Source organism: Polyergus mexicanus, unplaced genomic scaffold, assembly GCF_030449975.1.
Source record: "Polyergus mexicanus isolate NDT 795.1 unplaced genomic scaffold, iyPolMexi1.0 SCAF_24, whole genome shotgun sequence".
Taxonomy (NCBI): Eukaryota; Metazoa; Arthropoda; class Insecta; order Hymenoptera; family Formicidae; genus Polyergus; species Polyergus mexicanus.
In genome coordinates this window covers 89266-106571 of record NW_027223344.1, presented here as the reverse complement: position 1 = coordinate 106571, position 17306 = coordinate 89266, and the positions used below count along the sequence as shown (strand labels likewise).

The 17306-nt window shown below is 34.3% G+C and overlaps 2 protein-coding genes across 2 annotated transcripts in view; one reads left to right on the top strand and one right to left on the bottom strand.

Moving 5' to 3' along the window:
- Positions 1 to 17281, bottom strand: part of Pgant9 (polypeptide N-acetylgalactosaminyltransferase 9) — a 245303-nt gene extending 228022 nt beyond the window's left edge. Inside the window, exon 1 of the mRNA XM_070313303.1 lies at positions 16914 to 17281. The gene's annotated coding sequence lies outside the window, so the exon portion shown is untranslated. The remainder of the gene's footprint in view (positions 1 to 16913) is intronic.
- LOC138942831 (dnaJ homolog subfamily B member 13) overlaps positions 1 to 17306 on the top strand; it is a 116092-nt gene that overhangs the window by 57524 nt on the left and 41262 nt on the right. The gene's annotated exons all lie outside the window — the stretch shown is intronic.

The following is a 17306-nucleotide window of genomic DNA, read 5'->3' as shown; positions in this document are numbered from 1 at the left end:
ATGCGTGACATTCGATTCGCTTAAAAGCTCCTGTAAAATCTCATTAAGATTTAAAAGCGTAAGAAAAAAAAATTGTGGATTCGACGAAAAAAAAAGTTAACGTTCCGACAAAGATCTGTAAATTGCTGCTACTCGTTCAAGCGAACATGCGCGAGAACACTGCCGAGAACAAAAGTGTTTTATACGACGTCATTAAAACTAAAGAGACGGTTGATTATCATCATCGTAAACGAAGACAAACGTGGTACCGAGCGGCAATAATAATAATGGTAGTTTTGGGGGAAACAAAAGGAAGAGAATTAAAAGCGAGGACGTTTCCAGGTAATTCCAAGGTAATATTTTCCATGGAAAATGAAAAACGGAGCGTCGGTGGGACATCTAGCTCAATAAAACGAGCGCAAAAAATAGGCAACGAGAAATGGCTGCGAAAACAACGATAACTGCAGCAACGGCATGGCCACAAAGAGCCAATCTACGTACGTTTCCATTTGGTAGATCGTGGAACGGACGGGAAACGACTTAAGCGAACTTTCTCGATCGCGAGCAGCCGAATGTGTGTGACCGAGAAAGCTCTTCCTACCACACGGTGACTCGGAATCCGCGCGACTCGGCATCAACGGGAAAAAAAAAAAAAAAAAAAAAAAAAAAAAAAAAAAAAAAAACCTGCAAACTGCATTTTTGTGCAAGAACACTATTTCGCCCGGAATGTGTTACGCGAGCGAAAGTTTGCAACTATCCGGTAACCGGCGCCCGGTCCCATTTACGCGCTAACTACGCCTGGAACTTGTAATTATCCGTGTCAGTTTTACGATAGCGGATTTAAGTGGACAAGAGACAGCAATGGCGAGAGAGTAGGAGCGAGGAAAAGGGAGTAGACGGGAGGGATGGATGCGCTTCGGACTTAATGACTTCCGTCGCCTTAAAACTTTGCTGTCACCGATGTATCGCGACGCGCCAATCCCGTGTAATTTTCTCGTAAAGCAATATATCCTCTTACGCTTCTCGATTAATGAGACGCTCACTGATGTTAATGCAGCGATTGTGCGTAACAAGGAATGTCGAATGCACGAATATCATGTGTAGGACTTGACGCAATCTGCTTATCCTCTTCCGCGAGGTCGCTTATGTAAAATAATTTTTACTTTACGTAGTGTTCTGTGAGTAACTCCGCTTTATGTAAATGATGTATTTCTATTATTGTCTTTTTTATAAGAATGATTATAAAAATTTCCATAAAAACGTAGTAAAAATATTATTAAATTTAAAATATATAACATATTAATCTATCTTTTAATTTGTAAATTTAATATATACGTGTGCACTTAATTTTACAAACATATATAATCTTAAAAAATAAAAGAATTATCCCAAAAATATATTTTTCAAAAAAAATGGTAGTTAATTAATACAATTCTAGCAATAGTTAAAACATCTTAGTTTATAAATTTTTTACACCCTATACACACGTTCTAAAGTCAATTAGAAACCAAACGGAGAAAATATATATTATTTACAATATATAATTCTGTTAAAACTGACTTAGAGATTTATAAAGAAATTTTCTTCGCGCAATTAGAACGACGCGCAGAATCGAAGCTCCAATAGTATTACAGCTAATAATGATCATTAAACGATGGCAACACCCTTTGCCCTCTTTAAAATTCCTCGATTACCCGACGCTTCGATAGGTCCTATAGAATCGACCTGTCGATATGCTTAGCGGTACGTACGAGCACGTTCTAGAAGCGCCTCTCGGAATCTCGGAGAAAGGAGGGTTTAAATCTCCTTTCGAGAGCATAGAATGCCGTGTCATTTGTGAGAATAAGAAAGATGAAAAGGAAGCTGAAAGTCGGCGTCGTATATTGTCCTCGGCTAATAAACCGTCGCGTACTAACTCATAGATAGTAGAGCATGAAAATATCGCGTCATGAACGACGAAAAAAGATCCGGTCGCGAGATCACGGATCGCGAGAGATCGTGCGATGAAAGAGCGCGTTGCGCGAACGTACAAAAATAAATCGGATCGACGACAAAGTAATCTGATTTTAGCCGGCGATTCGAATTAGCAATGGCCTGTCGGTCGATCACGTGCCGGAAGAGTTGCGATAAGTCAATTTTTCGAGATCTCCCGATGCTCGCTGAATTCGTCACGTCGCGCCGAGACCAATCAAGATCTCCTTTAGTAGAAATCATAATTCACTTCTGTGAAAGTCGACGAGGAAAGATCCGAATCTCAATTCGAAAGCACGCGCGTAACTTTTTCGAACCACGGGTTCACCAACGGGTCTCATCATTCCGCGTCTTTTACGATTCTTCTGTTATCTCGCGCACATCTTTCTCCTCGTCTTTTAATTAATTTACGACTTTTTCTCACTATTTAACGTCCAATTATTCACTTATATTTTTTTATATATAAATGTAGTACATTATTGTCGACTATTTAAAAAAGATTAAAAGTAATATTAATTATGTTAGCATCCACTTTCTCTCTCTTTTTTTTCTCCAATAAAAATATTATTGTTTAACCTGAATAAAAATCGATGCGATAGGAACGACTAAACCGATGATCGTGACGCTAACCTTTTACGCCACCTAATACCACCAATTGCATTAAATGTCATTAGTGCACAACTGTGCATCAAGCGATAATAGTTTCTAGCAGATACTGCAGTTATAGTATTATCAGCAGATTGTGAAAGGGAAATAAAATCAACCAACAAATGCATATTTATAATATAATTACATATTGGAAAAAACTAATGTTTTTGCCATGAATATATTTAAAAATGCAATATAAAACAGCAACTGACAGAAGCGAATATAAAAGATTGATACCAAATAAACATTGATAAAAATCATTCAAAGAGATGCAAAATTGCGTAAGTCAAATTGCAATTAAATAACGCGCTGCGTCACCGACAAAAAAAAAATGGAAGAAAAATAAGGAATCGTAAAATCTTTCCTCGAAGAAAATATCATAAAAGAATGAGTGTTTAATTTATTGCCATGCGTGTGCGACGATAAATTATAAATGATAAGACGCGGCAAAATTGCGTAGTTCACTAAACGTCGTCGGTAATTATTAATACACCGCGGTGTTTCATCTTCGTCGATGATTACAATCATGAGTAAATGCATGATACACAATAAAGGTAAAGGTTAACATGAAACCGCTCGCAATGTGAAATCAGCGTTCCAGCCAAGCAAACGTTCACGAGTATCAACTTTGCCATCTAATCGAGTAAAAGCCCGAATAAAAAAAAAAAAAAATAAATAAAAAAGAAGTTTCGCAGAATCAGAGAAGATTAACTTTACTCTTTGCTATCCCTCGGATGTCCTCCTCGAGTTCGCGACTAAAATGAATATAAGACTAGAAAGTGAATCAAGTTTTAAATTAAAAACTCATCTTTTTATTCTCATTAATTTCACTTTACTTTGCTAATAACTATCCTAGTGCGAACCGAGAGGCAATTATTTTTAATTATTACACATTTTTCTCTTTTGGGAAAATTTTTCTAACTTCTACATATGACTCATTTCGCTATTTCATGCATTCGTTATACATATATATATATATATAAATTCAACCATGAAGTTGAATATAACCGGAATAAAACACAAAAATATATTTGTCCCGGTTCAAGTTCAAAGTAGTTATCTTTGCATACAAATCTCATAAAAGTTGTACGAGCATTGCATTTTTTTATAAAGTATTCTGTTTTATTACGTTATAGTTATGCTTCGACGAGAAGTAAAGTCGACGAGAATAAAATTTTATTTTCGCGGCCATTGTGTCTTTTTGATCATCAGACCCCTGCTCGAAATCGCAACGTTCGATGAATGATTTAAACCAAAGACAATAACCAATAATTGTAATTTTTCCTTCATATTTACAGTGACTTTGTCACGCGGATTACGAGCTTAATGATAGATATTACAATGAGCGCGAATGGATTTTCACGATTCACATAATAAACGTACATTTATCACCAATGTTTTTTTGATTATTTAATGAAACGTTTGATCAATTTAATATGCCATCCCTTCCCTTCTATATTATATTCACAGTTAAAATTGCAAAACGTAGGGGAATAACACACTTCGCGGTTCATAATATCATAAACGACAAATGTCCAATGCAGATGATGTTATAATTGAACACAATTTCAAATTCCGCAATTAAGCTTTAATTTAGTTTAATATATTGATCGGAAAATGTGATATCGTATATTCTGTCTCTGTATGGATTAATAACGTAATGTATTAATGAAACATTATAATTTGGCACACCGACGCGTAGTTAACTTCTTCTCTTTTTAATTAATCGGAGAATTGGTTTCGTATTTTATATTATTGAAATGTCAAATTACTTTAATAATATTTGTACGTTGATTTACGTTTCTCAAAAAGCAATGTATTGTAATATGTTTCTTAATGACATCGGAATATTAGTTTCATCGGAATATTAATAAACCAAATAATTTATATAGTATAAATAAGCGTATATTAAATTACGTGTATTGCTCAGCCGCTTTTTTTTTTTTTTTTTTTTTTTTTTTTTTTTTTTTTTTTACAGAAGAAAATAATTTACCTGAAGAGGTAAAAGCGATACATCGTACTTTCCTCCCTCCACCTGCGTACATGTGCGCTGAGTAATAATTTCGTTCTCAAGTGCCGCGCACAATGCGCCAGCTGAATCGCGTCGTGCTCATTATCGCCAGAAAAAAAAAATAAATGGGACTGCTGATAATAATGCCGCATTATCTTGGAACGAACAATAGAGCATGCGAGTGAGTGATGTATAGCGCGCGATGTAAAATTTAAACTTCCGGAAGGGGGCGGGGAAAGGTGGCACGACACACGAAGAGAGAACGGAGTGAATTCGCATTCCATCTACGTTCGTCATTTCATTTCTCTCGCCCATTCTATGCCAATTCCTCTTTCTCGCTCGATCACATTCAAAAAGTTTGAAACATTTAGAAATCAATTTAAGATGATAACAGCGTCACCCTCTCGTCCCCTTCCTCTCCCTTCCGCCGTCCCCTAACCGTAAGTGTCGTCGATCGCGTTTGCGTAGGAAAATCTAGAAGGAAGATTTATACGGCTATCACGCACGCACCATGCATACGCTTCGCGATATAACTTTTGTCGAGAGCGGCGTAAAAATAGGGATGACATTTATGTACACAATGTCGTGCGCGGTTGATCGGGATAAGGATAGCCAATAGCAATCTCGTTATATATAGTACCAGATTGTAAGAGATCGGATCGAACGTGATCGCGCGTACAAGCCGGAACCCGCAAACTAGGACGCGATCGATCTCTCCTTGTTCCTCGAAATCAGGCTTGATCGCGCGCGAGCGCGCTTCTTCATCCATTATAAGAACCCATATAAATTATGGCAATAGAGATCCGCGAGTGTATTATAAATGAGTGCCCATTATACCGAAAGATGTAGTCGGTCGGAGCAACGGCCGAGTCGATACCCTGCATTTAAAATTCCTCCCGTCTCGAAGGTGGAAATTCCATGTATAAATGATACTACCGTTTTAAAATTTTATTCCCTTGATAAAAATGTAAGAAATTTTTTTGTCAAAAAATAATTAAGAAAAAACAGACGAAATTCATTAAGCGATTATCCTTAATTCAGTGCATTCGTCGCATTACTGATCGTTTGCATCGCATAGACTTTTTTTTGCAAATATCTCGCGACGCGCTTTCATCTCGAGCTGCGTTCAATCATGCTAACTTCCTGTTAGTACAAGCCAACGTTTCGTGACTTCCTTGATAAGCTTGACAAGTCTCTGCGCCTTGAAAAATGTTAGAAATTTTATAGCAGGATAAACGATCTTAACTAAACAAAAACCCATGCTATAGTATACACTGTTATAGTGCAATTTAATAGGAAAATATATGCCAAACATATTTTCATATAATTATTAACGAACCTTTTAAATAAAAATTTAACAATTTTTTGATATTTTTGCGATGTTAATCAATATTTTATTCAATTCTAAAAAAGGCTATTGCTATTAAAAATCCAGGTTATATACACTGTAATAGTTAATAATTTAATAGAATATATATATATATATATATATATATATATATATATATATATATATATATATCACATACATTCTTATGTAATAACTTTTTAAAATAAAAATTTAAAAATTTTGGAATATTTTTGCGATGTCGATATTTTGTTCAAATCTAAAAGAACTTATCGCCAGAAAAAATACACATGATAATTTTAAAGCTATTCTGACAATGAAACGTCAAATCCCTACAGTAATTAAATAAATAATTTTTAAAATAAAAAATATATTTATGGAATTCTGTCCTGGATTTTAAATTTCACTCAACGTCATAATGGCGTACTATCGATCGGCGACGTGTTCTAGAATTAAAAGCCTCCATTAACCCAATTAATTGCCATTATCGTATGGCTGGCGCATCGAAAGGAGAAATCTTCGTATATGTCCTTGTAAAAGTACTTATAAGTCTAAACGGTGTATTCCATTTAAATGGACAGGATCTAAGGATAATGCAAAGCAAATGGATCTGATTGTGAAAGAAAAACGAGCAGCCGTTATTGATTACGGCGTCAATCATGATAGTAAGCTGCACTTGCATGTTACGCGCTCGTCTCCATATCCCGGGCCTATCCGATATTCCTTATCAATAACGTATACGGATGCATAGCTAACTTTCCGCTTCCTGCGAGATAAGGAAAGTAACTGTCTCTCATAAGAATTAAAATTCTATTTTTTATATGCATTGTAGGATCGATATTGATATTTATTTATTTTTTTCCCCCCCGATATATTGTTATGAATATAAAAATTCTATTTAAAATATAAAAAAATGATATACTAATTAATTGTATCCAAACAAAAACGATGTCTCTATCTATTCTTATTTCTGATTAAAAAAAAAAAAAAAGTTGATTCTAAATTAATAATGCGTTTCAAGAGCTTGTTCGAGAATTAAATGGTGCCCTTCGGAAATGGTTAACGCTTATCGATTTGCAATGACAAAAGTTTAACGGTCTGGAATTGAATCCGTCCGAGGAGAATGATCGAAGAAAAAAAAAAGGGGGAACGCAGACTGAATTCGAAGATACCGAGACGCTCGTAGTAGATAGAAAATTGGATTTCAGCTACTAAGAACGAATGGACCAACGAATGGACGAACAGGCCATCGACTATAAGTCCCTTTTTCCGATCGTATAGCTTTCCCCTTCACCTCTATCATCTCGAAAAATTATCTTCTTCGCATAAATAGATGCAATATGTTATAAACTGTAAAAGCTGTAAATTAACGAATCAATAGATATTTTGATAATTATACAACGAAAATATATAAATTAAATGTAATTAAATACATATTAATTACATGGTAATTAAATACATGTAGTAAATAAAATATAGAATAAATAAAAATCAAATTTTTAATCATTAAAATTGCGAATGTTATCTGGATGAATATATCGTATTTTTTACACCGGGTATGAACATTTACAATGAGATCTTCGTAATGCAATATCTCCCTAAATGATAGGAATACATAAATGTAAATATTTGCATGCTCCAGAAGCTAAATGATAAGCTAGTACCTAGTGATTTCGATCATTAAACGTATTGCGGTAACGCGAGCAATATGATATATGTATAAGCGAAACGCCGTCGACGAAACGAAACGAAATCTTTTTAACAATAAAAATCGATACGTCTCTTGAATAACCGCGTGGTATAGTCTCGAAATGGATGTCGCGGTAAAATGCGATAACATTTTTGTTACGAATCGAAATACACGCGTAAGCATCTGTATAATCTAATTTGCTAAGCCACGTAACGTGACAGTCCACAATCGATTTAAGTGTATCGACGATAGAGCGATTGTTTCTCTCTCTCTCTCTCTCTCTCTCTCTCTCTCTCTCTCTCTCAAATATTCTAGACTATTTTATTAGCTGTTTATAATTCAACAGTACCAAGATTTAATCGAACAAAGCAATAGTGCAAAATGTCGCGCCGCGATACGAACCGCAAGCAATAACCATTGATTACTGTACTTTGCTAATTATAAAGTTCAACCGCGCAGTTCTGCGAACAGGCATTTGCAGGCGTGCAATCAGCCGCACACGCATGCGGCGATAATATTGCGAAGCGATATAATTTCTGGACGCGTATCATGTCACGCCTGGGGAAGCGCTGGACCGATAATAAGGATATTGGTAACAGCCCAACGGGAAGCGGACAATGATCATTAGAGCCGAGCGCGGTCCGTGAAGAGATATTCATCATGACTACTCGTCTACGTATAACAAGGTCGCCGACCTATCGCGTTGTTTCCTTGCATTTTCCTTGTCTATTGTCTTTATCGGATTTTGTCATAATATAAAGTCTTTTATCTTTTTGAAAATATTTGAATAAAATTATAATACAAATTAGATTACGTTAAATATCTTGAAATTCTCTTATTTGGCAAGCTTTATTTTTCGAAAAAATTCCGATTTATCCCACTATCCCGCGACGATTTAAATATTTTTCAATATGTATTTGCGTCGAGGATTTTTCCCGAGAAATATTATACATTGACTAGTTTCTCATAGAAGATAAGCTCGAACGCGTGAAAAAAAAAGCCATAGATACGGATCATATTCCGAATAAGTAGCAACAATCGTGCACGGCGATATTCCTTGTGTGATACATTCGCGATACTAGGATAGCAGGGCTATTCAATTATAAGCAGATAATATAAAACAGTAAATTCATATGTATGATGATTACATCTAATTAATGTGCACAACCGTCATGCAAATTTAAAAAATAGAATACATCGTGTAAAACGTCCTAGATAGTACTGACTGCCAGTACAAAATTTACATGTATAAAAACTAATTAATTCTTTATAAAGCGGATAAGCGCTTCCTAAGTGCTGAATTAGAACAATAAAATTTCTTTAGGCATAAATAGATCTGTGAATTAACATTTCATTAAAGAAACATAAGTAAATGTCTAAATATTTAATATAAAACTGTAATACATGACGCGATTCTCTCTAGGGAAAAAAAAAAAAAAAATAAATAAATAAATAAATAAATACACACAATCGAATCGAAAAGTTACCGCTTGTTTAATTCAAACCATTGATTATAAAGATATTTCTATAGCCAATGTAATCGATAACCCAGTTATATAAAGTAAGGTAAAGAATGACAACACCACCTAATACGCGCAACTCGAAAGCTAATCGATATACTTAACAGTTAGAACACCAAGTATAAGTATACGCAAGTCACGCACCTACAATCTATCAAAGCTTTATCGACGCCCAAAATATGTAATTTAATTTTCTAGCTGCTAAAAGTAATCTATATAAAAATTTCAAATATGACAAATAATTGTTTGTTTTAAATATTCTGTCATTTAATTTTAAAACCAATATTTAGAATATAATAAAAAATTTTCTTCTTTGATTTATTTTATTATATATTATAGTAAAAAGATATGCTATTTAGAATAAAAAGAAAATGCATCTTTTGTTTCACAAGGAAGACGTTCTTCGGAAAATCCCAGAATAAATAGTTCATTGCCGTTTCTTTCGAGTCTATATGTATATAAAATGTCAGAAATCCTCAGTAAAACCAAAAGATGTCGGCGCAGATACACGCGCGATACTGCCACCGAGAGAATTGAATGGAAGAGAGACGAAGAAGTGTGTAGCAAAGAGCAGGGCAGCAGAGAGAAAGAGAACAAGTAAATAAGAACCAAACCGACCTGTCTGAGTCAACCGGTCTAACCACATGTTTGCCTGCGAGTCGCTATGCAACCGGATGGGGTTCGCTCAGAACCGTAAGCAATCTCCGTTAAGCCGCATTTACACCAAAGAACAAATCGATCGATCTTCGCGAAGAGCGACGTTTATCCGCTCTGTGATCGATACCGCAGACAAAGAGAGACCCTCAACATGCCAGTACACCCGCATTTGCAAACGCTCGGTGTGGTCCCTAATTTAATCCTTTGCGTTACCCAACTTTTCGGACATCGCCAAAGACACGCAACTATAGGGGTGAGAGCGGACATAATCCGTAAAATACAGGCCTTCGGGAATGTGGGACAAACCCCGTCCCTCAAATGGCAGATAAATGGAAAGCGTAACCGCAAACGGGAGTGCATGCACGTAACGAATGCTATAAGAGTTATCATACGTATGAATGATGCTTAATAAAGCTGTGTAGCGGTGCTCTCTTTTTCTCTCTCTTTTTCGTACATCGCAATTCATCAATATAGAAGAAAATTCAATGAGAACAGCTATATATAATTTTCCGTCATCATTATCTGAGATGGATTTATTGGTGATTATTCTGAGAGATTGTTTAATTAACGATTTTTATAATGGGGTCTAATTTCCAATATATCAAATATTTTAAAATACTGTATTATATTGTAGTATATAAACATACAAGATGTTTCTCCCCCTTCCCTCTTTCTCACTAAATCCTTTTAAACCAGAAATTTCTTTTTTGCCAATTTTAATTCAAATATTTCTCTAAAAAAAATATCAAGACAATTAAAAACCTACTTTAAAATTATGCTCTAGAAGAAGAAAAAATAGATAATAAAATAATATTTTTTAATTAAGTTCATGTTAATTTAAGACGAGATTTAGAGAGTTTCATAGATATATATTAATATATGCTGGAAAATTGGAACACACGCACATACAATTAATAAAAGTGATGATTTCCTCGCTAAGAAAAAAAAAAATTAATAAAAGAACTGCAATTTAAAACACATACACGAAAAATACACTATGACAAGCATCCTATACAATATTTAAATACTGATATTTACAATAAATATATATAATAATAAATAAATAATAAATCTTCTATATCTGTTTTCTGTATAAGTTACGAGAAAGAATAAAATTATTCGCCGATTTTCGCAATATTTATATAAGTAGATTATATAAAGAGGAGAGAAACATCTGTTTTCTTATATAATCACAGTATAAAAAAATAGGATTACTATTATAACAAAAATGTAATAATCGTGGAATTATTATCAACTTTCATACAACAGCTGGAGAACGCGTTAAAGAAAAGTAAAAGTACGATTTCCTTAATAATATATTTAAATCGATACACGCCATGAGACCAGTGAATATATCTTCAACTTTATGAGTTGGCACTTTTAAGCGAAAAAGGTCTCGCTGGTAATTTAAATATTAACCATGTTCTTTGACAAGCCACGGTTGTATCTTGTTTCTATCGAACGTTTATTTTTACTATATTCTCTCGCGCCATTATTAAAATATTATTATTCTAACAATTATTATTTCAATTTGTACAGAAACGTACGTTAATATTCCAGCTATATGTATTTATATAAAAAAATTCAAAAATTTTATATTCCTACGTATGTGAAAAATATTGTCATTTTAAATATTCTTTAATATTACATTAGTAAGATTAGTATATTAATATTTGTATGTACATATGTATATATCGTTCTCTTAATGAGACATGAATGAAATGCAAACAAATTCGTACTCCTAACGATACATGAATAAAATGCAAACAAATGATTTAAAAAATTAAGATCGCGTATCAACAGTATATGTACAATACGTTTCATGGAAAAAGAAGTCGTAAAATTTGCATTTGCAATATTCATGCATCATATACGTAGACGGCGAATACTCCCGACTACAAAAGGCCATCGATGACATATTTACAGTGCATTGAGCACACAACATTTAAATTTTAAATGATGAGACAGCATACCGTTGTACTCGCACTCGCTGTGTCGTACACTTCGGGTCGGATAGCTGTAATTCGCTGTATTTCCCCTGCCCCTTTCTCACACATACGCGCATACATACATGTAACCCCTCGAAGCGTCGTTTTTAAAATTCGATCGGATCCGGAATGGGGCCAGATATTTGCCCACTCGGATATCTCGCACAGCTTCGCTGCTCGCCCGAATATATTGCCCGTGGATTATTGGAAGTCCGCGACGAATGATTGGTTACACAAAATTTGATTCACCTCACCGCCTTTTTTTCGTCCCACGCTGTCAATACCCGACATGTCTCAAAAAGAAGTACGAAACTTTCGAAAATATAGTATCGCATGATTTTATATAGTCACAATATAATTTTTGTATTTTAAATCATTATTATAATATACGTATAATATATTTTTATACTATACAGTATATTTCCAAGATGTTTCATAATATAATAATATATTTATAATTTAATATATATATATATATATATATATATATAAATTTTTATATAAATTGTTTCCATAAAATAATTTCTATAAATTAAAATCACCATTTTGGAAAAAAAATTATTTAATTTGTACATTTTTATATAAGTCATTATTTACGTTAAATCAAGGAAAGTTTCACGGAATGCATTTGTACACACATACATATATGTATACATAGATACGTAACCCATCATCATTGCGCGCAAGGACGCTTTGCGAATCCGTGATCTGTAATTTGGAATCTATCTCGCATACCTCTACCACGTCTTAATCATTAGTCAAGACACGCTTAACATGCAGGACGATCGTGACGAAAGACATTAATCGTGCGCGAATCATTAGGATGAAAAGCGGAAATTGTATAAACTCGGGGAAACTGAAGATGCCCGAGAGGAGAGAACGGGGAAGGAGGGAGTTGGAGGTAATAGTTCAACGTAGCCGTATCGGGACAAACTATTACGAGCAGGTAGACACACATATGCAACTAATTGTAAGCCGTATTGTGAACGAAAAGGGGAGGTAAATGAAATTGTTGCTTCCTACACGGGAATTCGCTTTGAAATTTTTACGAATACCGCGCGACTATACACATATTTCGAATTTCTAGTGCACGAAGAAAACGTTCGATGAAGAAAACAACATTCTTGACAGATTTCCATGTTTTTCCACTTGGCGAAATTGTATCGCGAATAATGACAATTGACGATTATATGACAAAACTAGATATTATTTATCAACGTATATTATTCTAACATTTTCATTGGTTATTGTTTTATTATTGGAAAAAAAGCAAATTAATTCTAAAATGTCTGATTTTTATCATTTTTATCAAAACTGCTACTGGCTCTCTCTCTCTCTCTCTCTCTCTCTCTCTCTCTAATTTAGTAACTTCAAATATCAAAAATTAAAGCGGAGGCACTTTAGTAATTATTTCCTAAATTTAGAAATTTTGGAAATAAATTCTTGAGTTCAGGTACGTCTAACTTTAAATTCATTCACGCAAAAATTCTAATTATCTGTATTCTCTCTATTATTTTCTCTACTCCCCCCTCTCCCCCCCCCCGCTCTTTCTTTCTATCTCTCACAAAATCGAATAAAGTTATAACTAGTTCATACATGACTAATTTCGTGTAAAATTCCGATTTCGATCGTAACGAAATTATAATAAAAATGATAATAAAAAGTGTATGTAATCGTATTCTTTGCAGCGCGAAGAAAGCGACATGTATATATACATATATAGCGGTGAATTCGTAGGATATATTTCAATCTAGAACGGCGGCCAACCGGAGATTTAATTAAAGATGCATTGCGCTCCGTTTCTAAAGTTGAATGAAGCTCAGCGGTACGAACTTGGGACTCGCCCTTGATTACATCCTATCGCGTTAGATATCTACATTTTATTTTCCCTACGGAGCGTGTATATCGCGGCCGCGATATCAATTAAACTTTTTCTGCCCTTGCGTTTGCCCTTCGAATATCACCCAGTGAATCCGTAGGCGAAGCACGAACTTTGTTTTTATCTCGCTTCGCGGTTACGCTTCTTATACTTTTGCCGCGAATTAATTGCGATCGACTGACCAGCAGTTATTTCCGGAATTATCACAATGAACTTTCAAAAGAGCGCGCTCGCCGTACGTAATTGAGAAAATTTAGCCTCCATCTTTTATCATCCACCTTTATCGTTATATAGCGCGTCCAAGTATCCCACGTGTTTCCTCTACTCCACTTAGATTAATTAAACGCTTTGTATATATTAAATGCCGCTCGAATAAATATGCAGCTGTTGGGAATTGCCGCGCGATTGTATTTGTATTATGTTCGCGTGACGTTTTTCACGCGAACGCTTACAATTAATCCTGTTAAAGAACATGTAGTCGTGCCAGACGATTACGAACTATACATAATATCAAGATTTACATAGATTTATTTATTAAAAGATACTGTACTTTTTTTATGCAAAGTTTGACGTAACCGATATTTATCAGCATAATATATATATATATATATATATATATATATATATATATATATATATATACATAAAAAAAAGAAAGCTTCCTTATCATTAATGCAGCATAAATGTCGATATAAAATATAAATGCACAGCAAATTCGGGTTTATTCTATTTAGCCATTTTCATTATATAGCAAAGTATATAGTACTATATACGAATATTAATCTCGATGGTTCATGAATGTACTGGCGAGAAGCAAAGTTCGAGTATATTGGTCGTTGGAATTGTTTCACGACTTTCTTTACGATCATATTCGAGGCTATTCGGATTTTTTCACAAACATCTTTATTCGAATCTTATACGTTTGTCGCATGTTTGCGACAAGAAATATGTAATCGGAAATGAGATTTTCAATAAACGTGACTTTTTGCTATCATATTTTAAAAGCAAATGCATTGTGGCTGAAAAAAAATACGATAAACAAATGTACGCGAATAATAGAGTATTAATTTTTAGAATAAAAGCATCAATTCAAAACAATGCGACTTTGTGCGAAAGCTTCGAAAAAAAATACAGAATAAAGGAAAAGCCAAATATAAAATTGATTGTTTCGCCATTTGTTTCGATTTCTAGTAAAAACTTAATTAATAAAAATAAATAAGATTTTTTTAAATAAAGGTAAAAGAGATTGAAAAAGTTGAAACGCATCCAACACCAACCGCAAAGGTGATTTACGTTTCTTCGAACTACGTTTCTTCACAAGCGATAAATTTAAACGAAAAACAGGAAACAACGATGCACAAATAATAATACGTTGCACATCTGCTATGCCGTATGTATCGAATAAAACAAGTTATCGATACATAGATCTTGCAAATAATAGCATTGAGAAAATTATCGATTATATCGAAAATTTTCGTGACATATTCACTATTAACGCATAACCACATTCTATCGGATTATCGTAAATTCGTTCGAAGTTTTCCGTCACGTTTATTTAATCGCTATATTAGAGCTGAAGATGTGCAAGACGTATTTTCAATTTTTTAGGACATACGCGATCTGTATTTATATTTTATCAATTAAAAATGATATTTCAAAGTAAAATAAACAATATTTTTGACAACAATATTTTGTTGTATAATTATCACTTAATAACCATTAAATAATTATCTAACCCAACGTTTCTTAAGCTACAAATTCGACAAACCTGTCAACTTACAGTAATTATTTATAATTTATTATAATATAAACACGATATTTTACAGCAACAATAACAAAGTATAAAATAATTTTTTTTTTAATTATTACTTATATATTTATCAATATTATATTATATAAAAACTATTAATTATAATATAATTTTATATAGCAAGTTATTTAATTATTTTCTGTTGTATTATATATGATCACTCAAACAATTAAAATTACACATAATTCGTGTCTTTTCTTTACTAAAATTCTCACAAAAATATCCTATAAATCATACTACTCATTTATATATATTGTCCATGATTTGAGCATAAGAAACGTTGTTTTAATTCCTGTAATTTATATATACAAACAATTTTATGATGCTAAAAACACTCGAGGTAAATCTACTTTCGAACGGCATGTTCAAAAAGTTAGGGACTTCAAAGTTGAAAATATAGGGGCTTTCGAGTCCTCTTTACGAATATCTCTCCTCGATAATTTTCAACGCGGATTTGACGCGGCTCTCGAATACTCTCCGTCCATCTCGTTCAAGGATCATTGGATTTCCATCTCGTTCAAGAATTGTTCGAATGAGACGTCAAATCGTGGAACGCATAATCTATTTTATATTCGCGAATGAACCACTTGTGACACCCGTGTACGATACGATGCGTTATGCGCGACCTACATAAACAGGTGTGTTCGTGGCTTTGCATGCTCGCGATGCAAAATTGCAGCAACGTGAACACGACATAAGGGTTGATCGTACGTAGGTTGCGTTTTCAGACCGCGACAAGTTGACTTTCGTCACAGCTTTCGCCATTGATCTCAGAGTTACTCGATCATGGAAATAATCTTATGCATTTTCTTCAGTTAGATAGTAAAAGAATTGCGTCGCATACCCATATACTTTCACATGAAAAGATCGTAATACATGCTTACGAATTAATTTAATGACAATTAAAAATATTATATTTTAATTAAAAAAAAAAAAAAAAAAGTATATTTATAATACATATTAATCACACTTAAATAATAAATTTTGACAGAAATAAAAAGATATTGGAATAAATAAATTCTAAATTAGAATTATATTTGCTAAGGCCCATTCTACAATAAGTCGTATGTCGTTAGTAATAAGCAAATTAACCAATCACAGTCGAATATCTTCGGAATAATTGATTGTGGTTGGTCAATTTGCTTACGACTAACGATATACGACTTATTGAAGAACAGGCGTAAGAAATTGGTATGCGACAAGCGCCTATTTCACATTGCTGCAACTTTGAAATCGAGCTCGTTTCGACGTACGTTAAAAGGTGACACGTGACGTCAATAAAAATTGCATCGCTATTCGATAAACTTTATAATCAGAAGGGAATGATTAAAGAACAACGTAACAGTGTCCCTGACAGCGGATACCTCGAGTGTCTCGAATAATAATACGATCAATGAGTATGCTTGACTCACCGACGTCACCGTGAAGCCCGCCGTTATATGACGTCTCAATCAAGTCGACGACGCAGTCTTATTTCTCTGCCGTGCTCGTCGTTAACCACACACTTGACACACACTCGCCTTAGCTGCGGACGGCGCACCAATTAATCACAATCGCGAACGCGTCCCGACCACGATGAATGAACAAGCGATGAGTGACGCGCGACAACGGATTAACAGTTCGCGTCGTTCAGACTGAGCGCGAGAAACGTCAACGTCACGACGCTCACACGACGAGCAACCGGCTCCGACTGTCGACTGCGGTCGCTGCCGGCCACCCGCTGTTAGCAAACGCGAGTTCAATCCCCTCCGTTCTCTTTCGCGTCCGCGGCACTACTACCACCTACCTACCACGGCGAATGCTGC